Here is an 18,555-nt window from a genome sequence, read left to right on the forward strand (position 1 = left end):
TTGCATACTGATTGGTCCTTTTGATCAACAGCTAATGTGGATGCTTGGGGGAAAGAGAATATGATTGGTAAATAGAGAGAGAGAGTTTCTAGAGAATCATTATTTGAGTTTTAGCCCATGGAATAGATTTGAAACTTCCAATTTAGAAATTTGTGTCTCTTGTGGATAATATATGATGGTATTTGAATAAGGGAAGTATGATCTTCTAATTCTGATGGATATTTCATCCAGGGTTATTGAAGAGGGGTGGAACTGGATGGAGGGCATGTTATTTAGTGGCTCTTCCTGAATGGACAATTCCTGGAAAGGGAGTGATTGAACGATCAGTAGGTGGTGCTAAGGCCTCTCTTCTCTCTTGTTTAATAAGTACATGAAGCCATGAGATATCATCAATAACCTGATAAATCTCAATTGAATGTTGCCTTTGTGGGCGGAACAGACGATACAGTCAAAGTACCTGAAGACTGCTTGAGTCTGGTTAAGGAAAATAGACTCAATATTAGCAATATATCACTGTGGAAGCCATTCAAATTCAGTACAATTGTACATCTCATTATAGAAGGCCCCCTGCAATCTGAGAGACTTCTTGGACTCGTAGTTTCTTCTGTGGAGTGGGAAGAGACTGTGACCAAGATGACTTTTCCATCTTATGATCCAGGTGCAGCAATTCCTGGATTAAGAACTTTGCAAATAGTGGCTCATTTTCTTTGTCACTTTCTATTGTGTTATTGCAATATATTCTACATATGGCTTCCTTTGGTGACTACTTGGAAGCCACTGCTAATCCATAAAGCAGCATTTTGAGTACTAACGACAAAACTCAATTTTTCCATTTTACATCATTATCACAGGCATTGTGTGTTTCCCATAAGTGTTGTGGAGAAATTCAGGTTTTGGACATCAGGTGAGCCCAGAAAAGAAGGTTCTAACATCTAGGTATGCCATCATCAAGCCTTTCCATGGCTGGTTCTTAATTGCTGCTGAAGAAGTGGTATTATGAGGTTTATCTTTAACAATATGGGATTACTGTTATATATTGTATTGTAATTGTGGAAACATGCAAAAGAGGCCTTAATTCTGCAGCAGATTGACAATGAAAATGAAATTTTGTTATTTTGGGTTCTAAATTCTATCATAGTACAATTGCTGTATTGAGAAGCATAGACCTTCAGTGTTAATTTTGACTAGAATAGCACACAATTCATACTAAGCCAAGAAAGTAATTTAAGGTGAATGAACTCCATAATTTATATTGTTTAATGTTATATCATGTTTTGAAATTGCTTTTAGGAGAATACTAGTTCTTAGTCTAGACTATATTTTGGTATAGTCTAAATATGGTTCATTGAAGATTTTACATCTGCCCCACTGTCAGCCTCTGCTTTGCTGCTGCTTCGGCTGCCATTGAAACGGGGAGGGGGGCATGGTATTTGGGAGGGGACTACTAATTGTGCTGGAGGAAGATTCTGGAGTTTCTGCTGCCTGTGTTACTGCGCATGCGGAGGAGGTTTCCCGCCAAGGCCAACGGCACCGACATTCCATCTTGGTGATGCCTTTCGAAGTTATCTCGCACCTGACACTTGGGAGAATTATGATTGGACTGTGACTGGGATGCCAAGGGGTGGGGAATGGGTTATTCTATATATCATTTGCTTTCGCGCCTAAATAATCAGTCTTTGCTTTGCTACGCTTCTGTTCATTTATAATTAGTAAAAGTACACTTGATTTCTATCAATGGAGTCTTGTGGTTTTCTTTCCTGATTATCCAATGAAGGAGTGCTGACATCCACCCTGTATCCCCTGTATATTTTATTCATCTCTAGCAACATAATAACATGCCTGCCTGCCTGCCTGCCTGCCTGCCTGCCTGCCTGCCTCCCTCCCTCCCTCCCTTCCTTCCTTCCTTCCTTCCTTCCTTCCTTCCTTCCTTCCTTCCTTCCTTTGATTTGTTCTACTTTATCCTCTGGACATGAGAATTATGTATGTATACAAGGGGTATTAAGCATATAATTTTTTTCTTTTTTTAAAGAAAGTCCACATGCTTAATTTATTTTAAACATGAGTATTAATTGAGAGATTACTATATATCTTTGAACAGTTAAACTTCAGTTAATTAAAATAAAATCTGCATTTAATATTAATTAATTTAACATGAATTACATGGATTAAGTGTATAGCCATTAATGAAAGTCACAGACCCCTGCATTAATGTTAACTCTTGGTAAATATAGGATATCATTTTAGTTAGACTACAATAATGTCCAGGAAATACAGTGAAAAGAAAGATTAAATAGACTTCCTGCTGGAAATGGTATTTTGGTCATGCATTTGTATTTTTCTTTGCTTCCTGAACTTGATATCCAAATTTGAGATTATTCTGATCCTGATATTCATAAGCATGGAGAATCTTCTCTTAGCCAGTTTTAAGGAAGAGCCATATTTGAGAAATAAGATGAAAAATAATAACAGGAATGTGTTTTAGAGAAGATGCTTGAAATTGGCTGAAGGCCAGACTTCTACCCTGGAAGACATTCCAGGCTTGGCAAAGTCCTCACATGCACATACTGCATTTTTTTTGTCAGCTCCGTTTTGAGAGGAGGGTAGTTTGGGAAGCTAGGATGTAATAACAATGAGCACAGTAGTGTGCACTTATCTGCAGATTATGATTTAATACAGGTTAGGAATTAATATATATTTGTTTGGCATCAGTTCAGGTGCAGCAGGAAGACTGTAATATTGAATTTGACAGCATATATATATATATATATATATATATATATATATATATATATATATATATATATATATATATATATATATATATATATATATATATATATATATGCTACAACCAATTGCAATCGCTTTTTCTTGCTAAATCTGCTTCATTATTACTTGGAAAGGATTGTGCTTTGCAACAATAATTTTTTTAAGCTACATATTTGTATGCTCACAGTCAGAATAAAATACATTTGTGACTCTCCCTCCCCCTCTCAACCCCACAATAGAGTGTAACTGAGGTGGATTTTCATCAGGGCAGCTTGAGATGCAATAAGTCAATTCATTACAAAGACTTGCAAAAACAAATTCTATCCCCAAATAATAATCCTTCCATAAACAAATAATCCTGCTTCTATTCTCTGTTTGAGACATGAGGATAAGCTTGCAGCGGGTCTCCTGCACTACTGTACTCTGTTTTCACTACCAGCAAAGGGACACTCTTCCCTCATACAATTTGCCATGTTTTACATATACCCAGGGCACAAACTAAAAGTTTTCCTCTCCACATTTCTTATATTGAACATAAAAGCAGTTAATGTAGGGGGGGGGAAGGCTTTTTGATTAACATAGAATTTAATAAATAGAATGTCTTCCCCAAAACCCAGTTTTACATTTAATAGAAGCCTGGGTTAAAGCTATCTATTTACAAATAAACTTGCTTCTACTTTGCGCTGACAGTCAGGAAGAAAAACATGAAGTGTGTTTACACACATATGTGTGTGCGTGGGTAAGGTGGTGGAACAGCTTTGTGTGAGGGGTTTGCTACTCTCTTGCTTCAGCTGAAGGAATTGTTGTGGTGGTTTAATTTTCTGTGGTGGGTTGATGACAGCTGAAGAAGACTGTATTTGTCGAAAGAAGCATGATGGTAGCAGAGTTCCTGAGGGAGATCTAATGGTTTCTTTCCTTCCTGCACAGAGATAAAGACTTATAATAAGCGTGTATGTTCACCATCTGGCTCTGTGCATGTGGTCCTTATGGAGGCGAAAGCCTCACAATCTGCAAATGATCAGGAGCCATGGCATTCTCTCCAGAGAATCCACGATGCAATCAAGGTGACAGATGGCACGGCCACTGCTGTGGCCTCATGGAGAAGATCAAAATCACCTTCAATAAACTCTGACTGAAATGGGCATGGGCACCTCAAAAAAGTCAGTTTGTCAATCAAACTGTGACAGCACACTGCAGGGAGGGAGAGGGGAGGGGGCAAAATAGCGGCCAGTTCTCGGTTTTCAATCGTTTCCAACTGACTGAGCCTGAACTATGATCTTTCTCAAATTGTCCTTTCTGTTTAGCTGAAGCGGGCCAGCAAATTGCCAGATTCATAGCTTTATTGAGGGAAATTGAAAACATGATGTCCTCAATTCCGCAGACAAACAGCTGGCAGGTGTTTAGGACACCCAAATGCCAAAAATAGACCTGCAGCTTTAGGATAAGTTCAACTGATTTGATCGGATTTAGAACAGAGATCGATAAAATTCTAATTTATGCAAAAGGGGAAAGCATTACGACATTTATTAGACTGGAAATGAGCTCTGTGTCAGATTTTGAATACTGGATTCATTTTCTTTATTTCCTGTATATATTATCTAGTACTAATTTAGATGATATTGATGTCAGTGCTGTTTGAATATCTTTATATTTAGCTATTATATCATTAGTATATAAGATCTCATCATCTAAGATCTGATTATATAACTGTTAGAGGATAATAAAACAGCACCATACCTAAGAAAACGAGGTGAGATTCTGACCAGTCTCACAAATTTATAGAGCCAAAGAGAACCTTGTCCACAGAAGAAAGCTGAACATTATTATTTACATAATAATTTTCTATGAATTAGTTATGTAAACTATGCATTCAAAAAGAGGGCAACAATAAAAAGTACACATTACTGTAATAAATAAGTACACATCAGAGGTGGGTTCCTACCAGTTCACACCTATTCAGTAGAACCGGTTCATCAAATCTACCAACCGGTTAGAAGAGGTTCTACCAGTGGACCCGGAAAGCAGGCCACATCTACAGAAGAGGTTCCAAATTTTTTTGAAACCCACCACTGGTACACACATATAAAAACTCCTCTCAAGAGAACAATGACAAAATTTAGAATAAATTTGAAAATCATTACCAGAAAAGCTGTCTTTTCATTTATATCACTAGATGGATTTATTGATTGATATTCAAGTTTCTTATGTAGCCTCATATAAGTTGAAAACAGCAGCAATGTTCTTGAATACAGAAACCCTAATATATTACCTAGAACTCATTCCAATAATTGTGGTCCTGTTCACCTCAAACTTACTTCTTGATTTTGCTGCAGTGTGGGTATTCAGTTCAATGGAGATTACCAAGGACATTTTATTGCTGGATTTATCCACCATCTTTAAAATCCAACCATATTTTAAAAGTGACATAAGACTCCAATGCATTTCTCCACTTATTTATTTGTAATTTAATTTTTTTTACTGCCACCCAGTATTCAGGGTAGTTTACAGAGAAATAAAACAATATAATCAATTATAAGGTAGTGATAAAATGGCCCTCCTTAGGGCAAAGAGCCACAACAATTAAAAAGACAAAAGAATCTCACTGCTGGAGTCATACCACATCCTGGTCCAGTTCCTCTAGCAGGAGAGCCAAATCTTTAAGGCTCTCTTGAAGAACAATGGAATCAGAACTATACAAATGTTGCTGGGAATACTGTTCCAGAGGACAGATGAAGGGACAGAGGAGGCACACTTCTTGAGTGTCATAGGGAGCCTCATAAGGTGACACCATTCAATGGACAGAATCACTCTTAGATCTTATAGCAGTGTTCCAATATCTCAGGGGTTGCCACAAAGAAGAGGAAGTCAAACTATTTTCCAAGGCACCCGAGGGTAGAACAAGAAGCAATGGGTGGAAACAAATTAGAACTGAGGAGAAATTTCCTGACAGAACAATTAATCAGTGGAACAGCTTGCCTCCAGAAGTTGTGAATGCCCCAACACTGGAAGTCTCTAAGAAGATGTTGGATAGCCATCTGTTTGAAATGGTATAGGGTTTTCTGCCTAGGCACGGGGTTGGACTAGAAGACCTCCAAGGTCCCTTCCAACTCTGCTATTGTATTATAGAATGAACAGACAAAATTGGGGGCAGATGGTTCTGCAGGCATTCAGACGTCCAGGCTCAACCAAATTGCTATCTATAGTTTGGAAGAAGTGTTAACTAGAATCTCAAAAAATGATAGTGGCATAGTGCTCTCTCATGCCAGAATTACACATTGGTGTGTGTGTGTGTATGCTGGTCTTGTTGTATTCGGGTCTTTGCCCATGTAAGATTGAGATTGTCTTGGCAACATTTCAGCAAGGTTTCACTAGCTATCTTCAGGCTGAGTTTTGGGCTTAAAGTGTGATTGGAGCTGCCATCTTTCTATAAATCTTGGTGGGGGTGTGTGGAGTGATGGCTTTGTTTCAGTAAGTGGAATGATTGGTTGTGTGGTTGTATCATGATTGGTAGATTGGTGCTTATTGGTGCTGGCTGTGTGTCTATTGTTGTTTCGTGTTGTAACGGCCTGGGTAGTGGGTGGGCCTCGTTTGTTGACTAGGGCTGATTTCCAGATGTCTGGTAGGCGGGAGGTATCATCACGTTTATTCATGTTGTGGAGGTCTTTCTCTATTTCGATAGCTTAGATTAACTTCTAATTTTAAATGAATTCCTGAGCACATCCTGTAGCACCGAAGGCTGAAATCTGAGCACATTGACTAAGGATTACAACAATATCACATCATCTCTATCTCTCAATTTAGAAGAATCTTTACTGTTGTTACTATTGTCTGTCCTAGCAGGCTGAAATGCCTCATCCAGAGCCCAAGGACAGCCCCAACTATCCAAAGAAATCACACACATGCAGAAAATCAGATTGTTTAGTACTAATATTTTCCATTTTTATGCTCACTTGTATAAATACCATTTTCTTTTTCTCCACAAGTGAATTCAGGCATTTTTTTCTTCCTAAAGGGGAAACGCACATGTATTTATTTTAAAAGAATGTGGCTTCACTGCTCATGGTAAAATGGATGATTTGCCCTTAAGGTCTAGAAATGCGCAGATTTACTTTCAGATCAGTGGTTTACACTGCAAGTGAGGCAACATATCTAGGCAAAGTCCTGGCAACTCTAGATATAATTCAAATCAATTTCAAAAAATTTATTTCTTTGATATGCTTTTGAAGAAGAAAAAAGAATCTAGCTAGCATGGTATGGTTGTAGCTAATTGAAAAATGAAGGTTAGAGATGGGAAATTACATAATTAATGTAGAATTCAGGAATAGTTGCTATTAGATTGAGAATAATATATCAACATTATGTGGAGGCATTCACAAAACACACAAATGCTAAACTTGGAATAAAAAAGCAGAATTGGCATGTCCTTGTAACATGCTGTGCTTGAAGCAAAACGGCTCAACATAGTTCATGTAAGATACAAAGATAATAATGAGATTCCTATAATATATCAAACATACCAACTTAGCTGATCTTATTGTCTCTTAACCTAGGTATCACATAGACGCTTTTATGTTTTATTGGCCAATGAATTTTATATATGATAATTTATACTTTCTATTGAAATTAAACAAAAGGGACCTGTTTGGGATACATGTTTAAAACTGTTTTCTGGGGCACCTGTGACTATGTTGCTGAAATTCAGCTGTATAATTGAGCAACAGTAGGATGATTTCCCATTCGTTTTGAATGAGAAAGAAAAGGAAAGACACAAACTTGATTAAATCTAATACATTAAGAAGAACATTTAGAACAGTGTTCTTCTCATCCTACTCCAGACAAGAAGAGCAACAAAAATGATTAGGGGACTGGAGGCTAAAACATATGAGGAACTAGGTATGTCTAGTTTATTGAAAGGAAGGACTAGGGGTGACATGATAGCAGTGTTCCAATATCTCAAGGGCTGCCACAAAGAAAAGGGAGTCAAACTATTCTGCAAAGCACCTGATGATAGGACAAGAAGCAATGGGTAGAAACTAATCAAGGAGAGAAGCAACTTAGAACTAAGGAGAAATTTCCTGGCTGTTAGAACAATTATTCAATGGAACAACTTGCCTCCAGAAGTTGTGAATGCTCCAAAAATGGATGTTTTTAAGAAGATGTCGGATATCCACTTGTCTGAAGTGGTGTAGAGTTTCCTGCCTAAGCATGGGATTGGACTAGAAGACCTTCAAGGTCCCTTCCAACTCTGTTATTCTATTCTAAATCTAAGTATACAGTATATTCCAAAAATATTACCAATGACAGTAACACAGTGAATCCTCTCTTACTGCAATATTGTTTTCTATTTTCTATGAGCAATATTTCTGATTAGGGTCTAGCCATCCCTAAGCTAAACTTCATATTGATTCAAAAGCTTCTCATGAGTTTCAATTTTGGGAAAGGGCACAATTTGTCTTTGCAATGCCCAAGCTTGTAAATAATCCATTACACTGAGACCTATTTTTATTTTATCTTTTTTTAAACCAATGAAGTTGTTTCCCTACGAAAATATTAGGCTGAGCCCAAGTATGACATAGAACAAACTAAATGAAGGTGAATATATGTGTCCCAGAATAATGTTGCAAAACCAATCTAGGTCAGTCACTGGGACCACATGTTTTGCCTTCCAAGCTTTTGGATTTGTGCAGGAACCATCTTCCCATAGAACAACCAATGCAGAATTCAATTCTTTATTTTCTTACAGACATGAAACGGAATCTTGTCAGACTAAACCCTTTGTACTCTTAGCCTAACAGATGTACCTTGGGGGATTCTAGGGAGTATGTCAGCATTCTAAGTAACGTATCCAAAGAAATCAGAACTCCAAGGCAGAAATGTTTCTTAGAGAACATGTTTATTGGACACATCATATCAGCACAGCTAGTGAAAACCAACTCTAAAACTTTCCCGTGGTTACTATGTAATTAAAAGAACAAAAGTATCCCATCACAGGTCACATTGTACAATCAAAGTAGGCTCCCTTGATCACTTCTGTTCCTACTCCAACTGTCACCTGTTGGGATGACCTTGGTTCTCACAGGAGAGCTCTTTATTTTGTCTTTGAGATGGTCTAACTATTCCCCCCTCATCCCCCCACCCATAGTGCATGGCAACTATGAAGCAGCACATGTTAGCTTCAGCCAGGTTCGATTCAGAGTTGACAGAGTACCTATCTCTACCAACTCCTCTATCTTCTATCTAGCTCTGGATTATGCTATATCTTTTCTCCCTTCCTCTTTCCGGCATGTGGGCTCTCCTTCCTGGAAAACTGCCTCTTCATAGAGTTCACCATATCAGTTCCCTCCATGGGCACCATTTGTCACAGAAAATGGAGAATGAATTTGTTTCCTCTCCTGAAATATAAAATGTTTCATGTACAGTAGAACCTCTGGTCACAACCATAATTCATTCCATAATTTTGGATGCAACCCAATTTGGTCATGACCCAAACCTAACCAAAATTAATGTAAAATGAATGCAGTGGCCAGATGTGGGTCACTGATGTTTGTAAACAAACATCAGGAAAATTGGTGCTTACAAAAAAATCCAATTTGGTCGTGGTCAGAACTGTTTGTGACCAGAGGTTCTACTGTATGTATGGATTTGAGAAGAACATATGGGAACTTATAACCAAGAATTATAAAAATAAATAGTTCAAAAAAATCTTGCTGAGTACATCTTACTAGCCGACCTATGGATAAATTGATCAAAGGGGTGATTTTTAATTTTTAAAAACTTTTCAGAGTACAGCAATGGAAGCAAGATTTCCAAAATGTTTTTTAAAGTAAAATAAAATATCCCATTTTATCCTAAACCAGAATATTTATGGAATGCCTTGTTGGGAACTTGGGTCAAAACTTTTAAGTTTATGTTTTGTTCAGAGTCAACAACAGTAAAAATGACTGCTTTGATTTTGGAAACATTTTAAGCTCATAATAGTCTGTCCTGGTCTTCATTTGTCTGTAGAATGACATAAGCAAGAGATGATTAGGGTGCTAAATGTCTTTGCAGGGGAAATCCTCTATTTTAAGACCTTCCAGCTCAAGCTCAGAGACACGGTGGCTCAGTAGCTAAGATGCTGAGCTTGTTGATCAGAAGTCAACAGTTTGGTGGTTTGAATCCCTAGCTCTGCATAATGGAGTGAGATCCTGTTACTTGTCCCAGTTCTTGCCAACTTAGCAGTTCAAAAGCATGTAAAAATGCAAATAGAAAAATAGGGACCACCTTTGGTGGCACCTTTAATACAACTGTGACCTGGATGGTTGAGAATCTCCATAGACATCATTTTTAGCATTAGGGTAATAGAAATTTTAAAGAAATGTTTTAGAAGAGGGTGAAAAAATTAAATAAATGAAAGTGAGACTATTGTCAGCATTCCAAGTATCATGCAGAATTAAATCAGAGTCCAAGGCAAAACAATCCTTGAAGTTCCAATTTAATAAGTCAGACATCTTGGCACATCTGTGGAATCCCACTTCTGGACGTTACCTAGGATTCCCACCCAGTTGAAAGTTCATGATCTTGTCCCCACACCCACAAATCCATCACATGGTCCAATCTTCTTCCACGCTGGCATCTACACCCAGCTGGTTCCGGTCAGGTGCAGAGGTGCGGAGACAAAAGATGAGTTTGGGCTTCAAGAAAAGAATGACAACAACACATTCAACAATTCTACTTCTTTCTATTTCCCCCTCCCAACTACTACACTAATGAAACAGCATAATGAAATAAGAGAGAGTGTGGCAGGCCAAAGATCCTAAAAGGGATATAACTGCAGGCGTGACAACTATCTCAATTAAAACTGAAACGAAAAAATGTTAAAAAACAGTATTTTAGAGATTTGTATGGGAATGTTAGTTGTACGCTAAAAAGTAGAATTGAAATGATTGATAAAAATATTATTGCCCAAGGGAAAAAAAGATGAAATGGGTAATAAATAACCTGAGAATATGTAAGTGTAGCTGCTGTAACCCAGAAATTTATTAAAATGAAGAAATGTTAACAGAATGTGGTGAAATGGATAGAAAATATTTAAAACATGCAAGGAGTGGTAGAAGAGTAATTGGTAATATACCATTGGCTGTGAAGACTGAATGATTGTTCAAAGCAAAAATGGCTTTGTCTAATAGTAAAATTCTATTTACTTTGTGGAATGGAAATGACAACTGGGTAAGTTGGAATCATTAAAAATAAGTGGAATGCAGTGGAAAATGAGGTACTTAAGTCTATGCAAGAGAAGAAAGTGTAGGTTCAAAAATGAATGGATGGTGAATAAATGTAAGTTGAATGTAAAAGGAAGTGACCAATAAGAAACACATGGGGGTGGTCTGATCATGTAGAGAGAATAAATCTGGACTGAATTACAAAACAATCACAAAACAAGGAAGTGCCATTGGACTGAGACAAAGGGGAAGACCCAGAAGTCATGAACGGTTTGTTTTGATAGATGCTCGAAAAGAGGAGGTGATAATTTAAGGCAGTAGATGAAAATAAGGTAGTCTATATATGGGGTAGAGGCATGAATGGTTTACAGAGATATAGTGAATTGTGCTGATATAAATTAGATTTAGCTATATATCTTTCCATTTTCTAATCACACTTAGTTATTACTTATTCCTTCTCTATGCTTTCCGTAATGTTGCTGGGCTTATACATTGATTTATATCTTGCAGTGAATATACATACATATTAAAGAATGAATAGACAAGGTGAGGCAAAAATGCTTTGCAAGGACAGAAAAATATGGAAAGGTGTGTGTAAGGATTGATGTTGGTGTAAAATAGCCTAAACAAATACTGTGATGAGACTATAAACTAATAATGCTTAAAATGCATGGTAAAGAACACCTTACAATGCTGATATCTTTCCTTCTTCCTTACCCCAATGATCCATCCTTGAACAAAGAGGTTAAAAAAGGGTAGCTATGGAAGCTCTTGAATCTAAAGAGCCAAGTCCTGCATGCACAATCCTTGGCCATGCTTTTTCCAGATTCCCTGGCACAACTTCAGATAGATATCAAAAGAGTGAAAATGCCAAGATGCAGGGCAGAGCCCATGAGAATACTGGCCTATTATCAGTATTAAGTCTCCTTGCATTCTGAGCAAAAGGGGAATGTGTGCCAGCTGGATAGGAGTGGAGACCTGAGAACTCCAGTAAAACAAAGTCCCCACTGAATCAATACAATGCTGGCCATAGGGTCTATTATGGCTTTGACTCTATAGGAACATCTAGGACTGATCAGACTACACTTAAATGGGCTTGTGTAGGACAGCTTGCATTAAATAAAAATCTGAGAGTAGGAATGCATGGCCTGGGATAGAAAAAAGGTAGCTTCTTTGTTTGACAAAATCCTTTTTTTTAATACACAGTAACCAGATGGCTGTTTCATTTGAGTGGGGCTGTGATCCAGGCAATATGGCAAAATCAAGGAAAAAGCAGCAACCTTTCACTTCTTATCTCTCCTTCTCAAACCTCCAACACAGAAGAAATTAATGTACAGGCATAGTTAATTCTTCAAAAAGGGAAGCAGAATGTGCTCTATAAACCTTATTGTACAATGATCCATTTGCTTTAGAAAATAGCTGTGGAAATACAATTAGACTGTACAAAAATCAAAGGGAATTGAAATGATAAACGCAGGCACAAAAGCAGCAATAGCAATGTAAGATTGTACATTGGGATAATTTGCCTTGGTGGCTATACTTTCAAAATAAAATGACAAATGTTTGCTCAGATTCTCCATTATTGCTGAGAACATGCTTTTATTTCTTCTGGGTTTTTCCAAAACCAACTGACATAAATCTTCAGCAATAAATATTTATCTTATAGAATTAATTATGCTAAGATGTCATAATAGGCATGGGTGGCTTTTTGGTTGTATTTGTAAAGGTGTCTCTTAATATTCCTAGTATTTTTTTAAAAAAAAATCTAAAAATGAGATAAGTTGTTGGATAGTTTGCAAAAATATCTGAGCTTGAATTTTGAAGCAAAAAGTGACATTTTGTTGTGAATTTTCCTTAGATATGTGACACCAAAGAGAAAGAAAAGCCTTTGGCTATAAAATGGGAATCATTGTCTCTTGTTCTTAATTTTTTTTAAAGAACAAAGGGCTTTGGACAAGCTACACATATGCATGGTTGAAATTTGATTTTAAAAAAGTGGCTCCAATAGCATTTTGAAAGACAAACTGCAGTTATACCCCTATGCCCAACCCCTCTTTTTCTGTTCACCCTTAAGAAGTCAAAGAGCATCTTTTGGCAAGCCAGAGAGAGAAATATGAGACTGCTCTCAGCTCTATTGTTTCCATTGAAGGATTTCCTATAGATTAGGGCTGTCAAACTTGATTTCATTGAGGGCCACATCAGGGTTTTATTTGACCTCAGAGGGCCAGGATGGGCATGGCCACTTTGACGTCATTTGTGTCAGGGGCGCCTGTGGTGGCCTGAGCACTCTGCCACCAAAAATGGTCTGGCAATCTCCGTTTTCACCTGAGACGGTCTCCATCAACACTATGCCAGTGAAAACAGAGCTTGGGAGAGTTGCAGGAGGCCGTCCCGGCTGAAAACAGGGATCAGTAGCTCATTTTCACTGCCAGAGGCACCACGGCAGAGGTGGGTTGCTCCCAGTTCAGGTAAAGTGGTAGTAGCAGCGGTGGGAGACTCCACCCACCCACCTGAATGTTTCTGTGCATGCACAGAAGCATTGCATGTTCACACGAGTGAATTGGTAGTAAACTGGTTAGGAAGTCACCACTGCACCATGAGCTGAACCTTTGCTGTTTCCAGAGTGACCCCATGGGCCAGATCTTAGCATCCTGTGGGCCGGATGTGGGCCGTGGGCCTTGAGTTTGACACCCTTCAAGTCAAGTCAAGTCATGTATATAGAGAGTGCTGGAGACTGAACTAGGAATCTATTTCCACAAAAACCATCTCCTCATTTTGAGCTGTTAAACATATTCTGTAAATTGGGTGAGGTGTGTGCTCTCAAGGTGTTTTAATTTTTATTGTGTTAATATTGATAGTAAATTCATTTGTTATAGTTAGAATTTATACATTATAATATTTATTTATCTAGTTTTTTATTTGTGGAATGGTTATAATTAAAATAATTTCATTTTACACTGGCTACAACTGAAATTGAAGATGAGGATGATGATCTATAAGCAGAAAGGAAGGGGGTATATTTAAAATTATAGTAAGACTAATTAGAAGGTTTTTGTTCTTGTTGTTTGGAATGTTAAACTTCATCAAATGCTAAAAGAGTGCAGCTGCTTTGTATTTTACTGCTTTAGGACCAACATTGTTTACCCCACTACTATAATATTTCTGCCTTTCAGTTCTATGGTTTTCAAAAGCAATATGTTTTTCATTTTTGTCCATCCCAAACCTCTAGGCTTCTCTATTGCACTCAGTGGAAAAATATCAGCAATGATGGTTAACATTACAGATTCACTGTGCAGAGCCCAGTGGGGGAAAATGTTTGCTCTTTCCTGCCTTTTGTGCATTGGGCCATTTAGAATCTATGCCAGCAAAATTACTGAACTCTCATATTTCATAGACTGCTTTGTGTCACACTTGGTTTGAATACAAATATTCTAGAAGACACACTTAACCATAAAAACATTTGCAGTGCCATCAGCTATGGAAATAACAATAAGAACATTTAGATTTATATAAATTCTAGGGAATGGAATTGTCATTAGGTAGTCTAAGGACCATATCTGTAATTCATATTTAAGCAAATGTAACATGCAACTCCACTCTTCTGTAATATTAAGAAGGGGGTTCCATGAATAGATCCTTTGAATAATGACTTAATAAAGAAACAATAATGATTCTGTGTTGGATTTGAGAGTTAGAGTGTATCATTTTGTATTACAGATAATGATAACAACAACATCAACAATGAAAACTGGTAACATCAAGATCTGGCAATGGCTAAGAGCAGAACAATTGAAGAAAGAGACGTAAACCAAGTCTCAGGACAAGACTTGCACAAGACCCAGCCTTAAGGACAAATGCATACAAAGTCAAAATTGAGAAGATGGCAACAGACAGTAAGTGCTGTCTATGCAAAGAAGCTGAAGAAATATTGGACCACCTGGTAAGGTGCTACAAAAAGATCACCCAGACTGACTACAAGCAGTGGCCTGACAAAGTAGCAACAATGGTGCTTTGGAAGATCTACAAGAAATGTCATTTGCCTACAAGCAAGAACTGGTGGGACCATAAAATAGAGAAAGTCATAGAAAATGAAGAAGTTAAATAGCTCTGGGACTTTAGAATTCAAATAGACAGGCACCTGCCACATAAGATCCCAGACTGATAAGTCTTGTTTATAAGAAAGATAAAAAAGTCTGGATAATGGATATGGTGGTATCTGGAGAAAGTAGAAGAGAAAGAATTGTAGAAGATAACAAAGTACAAACACCTTCAATTAGAAATAGAATGACTGTGGCAAAGGCAAGCAAGTGTAGTACCAATACTAATAGCCACCTTGGGCAAAATTCCAAAGTGACTGGACCACCACTTGAACATCATTGGCATTGACAAATTCACCATCAGTCAATTGCAAAAGGCAGTTTTATTGGGGACAACTTCCTTCCTGCAACTATATCTGTAACACCATTCAAACATCCAGATCTGCCTATCGTATGTCCTTGGTAAGGACTCAGTAGGTAGACAAAAATGCAAAATCAGTCTGAACATCTGGCCGACTGTGCGATGATCAATATTAATAATTTTTAAAACATTTTTATTTTATCTTTTATTGTATAAAATACAAATAAGAAAATAGGAAAGTGAAACAATCTATGGAAGAGGAAAAACACAGTTTAAATGACTACGTAAAAAAAAGCAAAAGAGCCTTTGCTCTGAAGGAGGTGGACAAATGTAAAACAATGAGATTTTGAAAGGAAAAATTGGGTGAGTTTCTAACTGGAAAAAGAAGCCTATGCCAGTCTATACCTGAAGGACATTGAAGGGAAGGTAGATACAAAGCTAACATGGAGATGGTTGAAACAGGGGTGCTGAAGAAATAAATTGAAGGCTTCATTTTGGCTGTCCAAGAACAAGCCCTGCAGACCAATTCCATGAAAGCGAAAATTCAACAAGTCAGTGACAACAAAAAATGTCGCTTTTGCAATGAGAAAGATGAAACAATGCATCACCTTATCAGTGGCGGCAGCAAAAACCTCACAAACTACAATGTCATGATCAAGTTGCCAAAATCATATAAGGGAAGCTTTGCCAGAAATTTGGGTTTGAATGAAGCCCAATTATTGGGAACGCCAAAGTTCTTCAAAATTAATAGGTCAAGATCTTGTGAGACTTTTGAATCCAAACAGACAGACAAACAGCCCAACATGCCTGACATCACTATTCTGGAAAAGAAAAAGTCTGGTTCATTGATATTGCAATACCAGGTGATAGATGAATTGAAGAGAAACAACTAGAAAAAAATAATGAAATACCACGATCTGCAAATTGAAGTTGAGCGATCATGGAGGAAGAAATCAATGGTTGTTTCAATAGTAATAAGAGCCCTTTGGGCAATACATAGGGCTGCTTAGATACATGGAAACTTTGAACTTATCAGACCTGAATATTTTGACTTTGCAAAAACCCACCTTACTTGGAACTAGCCAGACATTACCTTAACAGCTCTTAGGTCCTTGGTTAGTACTTGAACTGTTAAGTTTTTACCAGTCCCAGACTGTGAATTAAATTGAAGATTAAATCTATTATTATTATACAATTGTATCACAGCGGCCAGTTGTTTTGCCGGATTTGGCATTGGTTACTAGTAGGGCCCCACCCAGGGGCCTAGGATGTCGTAACGTATTTTTGTAATATGCGTGTAGATCCAAGCAGTGCGGCTTTTTGCATTTGACTGATGGTGATTTTGTCAAATTTTAACTGTTTTAAATGTAATTCCAGTGCTTTTGGAATAGCACCCAGTGTGCCAATTACCACTGGAATTACCACTGCTGGTTTGTGCCATAGTCATTGAATTTCGATTTTTAAGTCCTGGTATTTTGCGATTTTTTCATATTCCTTCTCGGCGACCCTGCTATCACCTGGTATTGCAATGTCTATGATTGTGACCTTATTTTTCTCAACCAGTGTGATGTCTGGTGTATTATGCGCCAGTATTTTGTCGGTTTGTATACGGAAATCCCACAAGATCTTGACCATCTGATTTTCGGTGACTTTTTCAGGCTGATGTTCCCACCAGTTTGTTGCTGTTTTAAGATTATAATTTTTGCACAAATTCCAATGGATTATTTGTGCTACTGAATTGTGCCGCAATTTATAATCAGTCTGCGCGATTTTTTTACAGCAGCTGAGTATGTGATCAACAGTTTCATCAGCTTCTTTGCAAAGTCTGCATTTGGCATCATCAGAGGATTTTTCGATTTTGGCCTTAATGGCATTTGTGCGGATAGCTTGTTCTTGCGCAGCCAGGATTAGTGACTCTGTTTCTTTCTTTAATGTACCTGTTGTTAACCATAACCAAGTTTGTTCACTGTCCACTTTATCTTTTATTTTTCCAGAAATTGGCCATGCAGTGCTTTGTTCTGCCAACTCTCCATTCTTGATTTTATCACATCTTTTCTGTATTCTTGTTTCGTCTGTTGGGCCTTCAGTAGTTTTTTGTTCTTTACTTCAATTAATAGATCTTCTTGACTTTCTTTTAAATGATCAGCCAGTGCATGTTTTTCTTCTTCAACTGTTTGCTTCACTTGTAATAATCCTCTGCCACCTGATTTTCGGGGCAGGTAAAGTCTATCAGTATCACCACATGGATGTAAACTGTAGTGCATTGTCATTAGTTTCCTGGTTTTTCGGTCCAAAATGTCCAAATCAGCTTGTGTCCAGTTAACTATACCAGCTGTGTATCTTATAACTGGTATTGCCCAGGTATTTATGGCCTTGATTGTATTTCCACCATTCAATTTAGATTTCAAAATTTTCCTAACTCTGTTGGTGTACTCTCGCCGGACAATAGTTTTTACTTCTCCATGCTTGATGTTATCCAACTGCAGAATGCCTAAGTATTTGTAGGCTTCATTTTCGTTGCATTTAATTAGTTGGCCATTGGGCATTTCAATTCCCTCACATGCAGTGATTTTGCCTCTTTTTATGGATACAGTGGTGCATTTTTCCATGCCAAACTGCATTGAAATATCGGTGCTGAATACTCGGACTGTGTTTGTCAATGATTGGATTTCTATTTCTGACTTTCCACAGAGTTTCAAATCATCCATATATAGTAAATGCGAAATTTTTTCAGCTTCTTTGGCTGTTTGGTAGCCTAATTTCATTTTTTTTAAGTTCCTGATAGTGGGATCATTGCGATGAGGAAGAGAAGAGGTGAAAGTGAATTACCCTGGAAAATTCCTCGCTCGATATTAACCATTCTGTAGATCTCATTCCCTACTGCCAACTCAGTTCTCCATTGTTTCATCGCCTTTTCAGTAAAGGATGTAATATTTTTGCTAATGCCAGTTGTTTCTAAGCATTTTATGATCCAACTATGTGTCAGTGAGTCAAATGCCTTTTTGTAATCAATCCAGACCATATTCAAGTTTTTATTTCTGTTCTTACAATTTTCTAATATCGTTTTATCAATTAGGAGCTGATCTTTTGTGCCCCTGCTCCTTCTTTTGTTGCCTTTTTGCTCTACTGGCAAGATGTTGTTTGTTTCTAAATAATCCATCATGTTATCTGCAATAATGCCTGTGAG

General features: G+C 37.6%; 1 long non-coding RNA gene across 1 annotated transcript in view; it reads right to left on the reverse strand.

The window, feature by feature from the left end:
• Window positions 1-10,226: 10,226 nt before the first annotated feature.
• Window positions 10,227-18,555, reverse strand: part of LOC148049178 (uncharacterized) — a 50,548-nt gene continuing 42,219 nt past the window's right edge. Inside the window, exon 2 of the long non-coding RNA XR_015695629.1 lies at window positions 10,227-10,442. This is a non-coding gene — a long non-coding RNA (uncharacterized LOC148049178). The remainder of the gene's footprint in view (window positions 10,443-18,555) is intronic.

Source organism: Thamnophis sirtalis, unplaced genomic scaffold (assembly GCF_051295495.1).
Source record: "Thamnophis sirtalis isolate CommonGarterSnake01/CBP01778 unplaced genomic scaffold, rThaSir2_p1.2 scaffold_2, whole genome shotgun sequence".
NCBI lineage: Eukaryota > Metazoa > Chordata > Lepidosauria > Squamata > Natricidae > Thamnophis > Thamnophis sirtalis.